Genomic DNA, 5277 nt, shown 5'->3' with positions numbered 1-5277 from the left:
GTGCAGCTCCTGGTATAAGATCTATTTGAAATTCAACGGATCGATGTGGGGGTAATCCCGGTAATTCTTTCGGAAATACATCGGGAAATTCTTTTGCGACGGGAACATCATTGATGCTCTTTTCTTCAGTTTGTACTTTCTCGACGTGTGCTAGAATAGCATAGCAACCTTTTCTTATTAGTTTTTGTGCCTTCAAATTACTAATAAGATGTAGCTTCGTGTTGCCCTTTTCTCCGTACACCATTAAGGGTTTTCCTTTTTCTCGTATAATGCGAATTGCATTTTTTGTAACAAACGATCTCTGCTTTCACTTCTTTCAACCAGTCCATACCGATTATCACATCAAAACTCCCTAACTCTACTGGTATCAAATCAATCTTAAATGTTTCGCTAACCAGTTTAATTTCTCGATTCCGACATATATTATCTGCTGAAATTAATTTACCATTTGCTAATTCGAGTAAAAATTTACTATCCAAAGGCGTCAATGGACAACTTAATTTAGCACAAAAATCTCTACTCATATAGCTTCTATCCGCACCCGAATCAAATAAAACGTAAGCAGATTTATTGTCAATAAGAAACGTACCCGTAACAAGCTCCGGGTCTTCCTGTGCCTCTGCCGCATTAATATTGAAAACTCTTCCGCGGCCTTGTCCATTCGTGTTCTCCTGGTTCGGGCAATTTCTAATAATGTGGCCCGGTTTTCCACATTTATAACAAACTACATTGGCATAACTTGCTCCGACACTACTTGCTCCGCCATTACTCGTTCCAACACCATTTGTTCCTTTCGTTCTATTAACCCCTGGTCCGTAGACCTCACACTTCACCGCGCTATGACCATTTCTTTTACACTTGTTGTAAAATTTGGTGCAGAACCCCGAGTGATACTTTTCACACCTTTGGCATAGCTGCTTCTGATTGTTGTTGTTGTTGCGGTTATTATTGTTGTTGGGATGATTGTTGTAGTTGCTGTTGTTGTTGTTGTTGTTGGGCCGTTTTTTGTAGTTGCGATTGATGTTGCGATTGTTGGGATAATTATTGCGATTATTGTTGTAATTGATGTTGTTGTTGTATTGGTGATTCTTATCACCGTTTTCCTCCCACTTTCTTTTGACTTGCTTCACATTGGCCTCTTCAGCAGTCTGTTCTTTAATTCTTTCTTTAATCTGGTTCACTAGTTTGTGAGCCATTCTACATGCCTGTTGTATGGAGGCGGGCTCATGTGAACTTATATCTTCTTGGATTCTTTCCGGTAATCCTTTTACAAATGCGTCGATCTTCTCTTCCTCATCTTCGAATGCTCCCGGACACAATAGGCACAATTCTGTGAATCGTCTTTCGTACGTGGTAATATCAAATCCTTGGGTTCGTAACCCTCTAAGTTCTGTCTTGAGCTTATTGACCTCGGTTCTGGGACGGTATTTCTCGTTCATCAAGTGCTTGAATGCTGACCACGGTAGTGCGTACGCATCGTCTTGTCCCACTTGCTCTAGATAGGTATTCCACCATGTTAACGCAGAACCTGTGAAGGTATGCGTAGCATACTTCACTTTGTCCTCTTCAGTACACTTACTTATGGCAAACACCGATTCGACCTTCTCGGTCCACCGTTTCAATCCGATCGGTCCTTCGGTTCCATCAAATTCCAAAGGTTTGCAGGCAGTGAATTCTTTGTAGGTGCATTCATATTCACGGTGTGTCGAGTAGTCGGTGCCATTTCCTTCAAAATAGTCCAATGGAACAAGTTAATCATACAGAATATTAAGAGTAGTTAATAGTATTTCGTAGCATAATATGAACTCATTTATAAAAGCTTTTTTTTCATATTATCGTTTTATAAGTTTAAATTCGGGTAGTACCTACCCGTTAAGTTCATACTTAGTAGCTAATATACAATTCAACTACTACAATTCTATATGAAAAACTGATTATAATAATATTTCGCGTTCAAACTTTTACACAATATTTTACAAACTTACAATACCGCTTATTTTACATATAGCATGAAATATAGCACACAATAAATTTGATACAAGATGGTTGTGAAGATAATTCTAGCTAGTACACAATTCGTTCAGCAACGGCAATAAAGACACGTAATTCATACGTCCAGAAACAAGTCATGCATTCTGGTTTTACTAGGATTACTTCCCATCCTTGGTCTTGTGGAACATAACCGTTATGGCCGTTGATAAGACAGCGTGTTGTAACATCGTCAAAGGGACGAGGGTTACGTAATGTCCAACAGTCCCGTAACAATCTAAAAACCTCATTTCTTACCCCAATTACCGACTCCGTCACTTGTGGGAACGTTTTGTTTAATAGTTGTAGGCCGATGTTCTTGTTCTCACTTTGGTGAGAAGCGAACATTACTAATCCGTAAGCATAACATGCTTCTTTATGTTGCATGTTAGCCGCTTTTTCTAAATCACGAAGTCCAGTATTCGGATATATTGAGTCAAAATAATTTCTTAACCCATTGCGTAAAATAGCATTTGGGTTCCCCGCAATATATGCGTCAAAGTAAACACATCGTAACTTATGGATTTCCCAATGTGATATCCCCCATCTTTCGAACGAAAGCCTTTTATAAACCAAGGCATTCTTGGAACGTTCTTCGAATGTCTTACAAACTGATCTCGCCTTAAATAGTTATGCCGAAGAATTCTGACCGACTCTAGACAAGATTTCATCAATCATGTCTCCGGGTAGGTCTCTTAAAATATTGGGTTGTCTATCCATTTTGTGTTTTTATACTGTAAAACAGACAAGAGTTAGATTCATGATAAAAAAAAATACTTATTAATACAAGCAATTTTTACATATATCATAAAGCATAAGCACACTATATTACTTATATTACACCACACGAATACAACTATCTTATTCCGACTCGCTTGTTTCTTCTTCTTCGGTTTTGGTTCGTTTTGCCAAGTTTCTAGGGATATATGATGTTCCCCTAATACGAGCCGTCGTTATCCACATTTGTTTAGAAAAACCTGGTGGTTTAGAGGTTCCCGGGTCATTGTTACAACTTAAGGACTTCGGGGGTTGACGATACATATAAAGTTCATCGGGGTTGGAATTAGATTTCTCTATTTTTATGCCCTTTCCCTTATTATTTTCTTTTACCTTTTTAAATTCAGTTGGGGTAATTTCTATAACATCATCGGAATTCTCGTCGGAATCCGATTCATCGGAGAATTGGTAATCCTCCCAATATTTTGCCTCCTTGGCGAAAACACCATTGACCATAATTAACCTTGGTCGGTTGGTTGAGGATTTTCTTTTACTTAACCATTTTATTATTTCCCCTACCGGTTCTATTTCTTCATCCGGTTCCGATTCTTCTTCCGGTTCCGATTCTTCTTCCGATTCCGACTCTTCTTCCGGTTCCTCTTCGGGAACTTGTGAATCAGTCCACGAATCATTCCAATTTACATTTGACTCTTCATTATTATTAGGTGAGTCAATGGGACTTGTTCTAGAGGTAGACATCTATCACATAATATCAAACGCGTTAAGAGATTAATATATCACATAATATTCACATGTTAAAAATATATAGTTTCCAACAAAATTTGTTAAGCAATCATTTTTCAAGTAAACACGGTCGAAGTCCAGACTCACTAATGCATCCTAACAAACTCGATAAGACACACTAATGCAAAATTCTGGTTCTCTAAGACCAACGCTCGGATACCAACTGAAATGTCCCGTTCTTATTGATTAAAAACGTTCCATATTAATTGATTTCGTTGCGAGGTTTTGACCTCTATATGAGACGTTTTTCAAAGACTGCATTCATTTTTAAAACAAACCATAACCTTTATTTCATAAATAAAGGTTTAAAAAGCGTTATGTAGATTATCAAATAATGATAATATAAAATATCCTGTTTACACACGACCATTACATAATGGTTTACAATACAAATATGTTACATCGAAATCAGTTTCTTGAATGCAGTTTTTACACAATATCATACAAGCATGGACTCCAAATCTCGTCCTTATTTAAGTATGCGACAGCGGAAGCTCTTAATAATCACCTGAGAATAAACATGCTTAAAACGTCAACAAAAATGTTGGTGAGTTATAGGTTTAACCTATATATATCAAATCATAATAATAGACCACAAGATTTCATATTTCAATACACATCTCATACATAGAGATAAAAATCATTCATATGGTGAACACCTGGTAACCGACATTAACAAGATGCATATATAAGAATATCCCCATCATTCCGGGACACCCTTCGGATATGATATAAATTTCGAAGTACTAAAGCATCCGGTACTTTGGATGGGGTTTGTTAGGCCCAATAGATCTATCTTTAGGATTCGCGTCAATTAGGGTGTCTGTTCCCTAATTCTTAGATTACCAGACTTAATAAAAAGGGGCATATTCGATTTCGATAATTCAACCATAGAATGTAGTTTCACGTACTTGTGTCTATTTTGTAAATCATTTATAAAACCTGCATGTATTCTCATCCCAAAAATATTAGATTTTAAAAGTGGGACTATAACTCACTTTCACGGATTTTTACTTCGTCGGGAAGTAAGACTTGGCCACTGGTTGATTCACGAACCTATAACAATTTATACATATATATCAAAGTATGTTCAAAATATATTTACAACACTTTTAATATATTTTGATGTTTTAAGTTTATTAAGTCAGCTGTCCTCGTTAGTAACCTACAACTAGTTGTCCACAGTTAGATGTACAGAAATAAATCGATAAATATTAACTTGAATCAATCCACGACCCAGTGTATACGTATCTCAGTATTGATCACAACTCAAACTATATATATTTTGGAATCAACCTCAACCCTGTATAGCTAACTCCAACATTCACATATAGAGTGTCTATGGTTGTTCCGAAATATATATAGATGTGTCGACATGATAGGTCGAAACATTGTATACGTGTCTATGGTATCTCAAGATTACATAATATACAATACAAGTTGATTAAGTTATGGTTGGAATAGATTTGTTACCAATTTTCACGTAGCTAAAATGAGAAAAATTATCCAATCTTGTTTTACCCATAACTTCTTCATTTTAAATCCGTTTTGAGTGAATCAAATTGCTATGGTTTCATATCGAACTCTATTTTATGAATCTAAATAGAAAAAGTATAGGTTTATAGTCGAAAAAATAAGTTACAAGTCGTTTTTGTAAAGGTAGTCATTTCAGTCGAAAGAACGACGTCTAGATGACCATTTTAGAAAACATACTTCCACTTTGAGTTT

This window comes from Rutidosis leptorrhynchoides, chromosome 4 (genome assembly GCF_046630445.1).
Source record: "Rutidosis leptorrhynchoides isolate AG116_Rl617_1_P2 chromosome 4, CSIRO_AGI_Rlap_v1, whole genome shotgun sequence".
NCBI classification, from domain to species: domain Eukaryota; kingdom Viridiplantae; phylum Streptophyta; class Magnoliopsida; order Asterales; family Asteraceae; genus Rutidosis; species Rutidosis leptorrhynchoides.
This window is presented reverse-complemented; position numbering follows the sequence as displayed.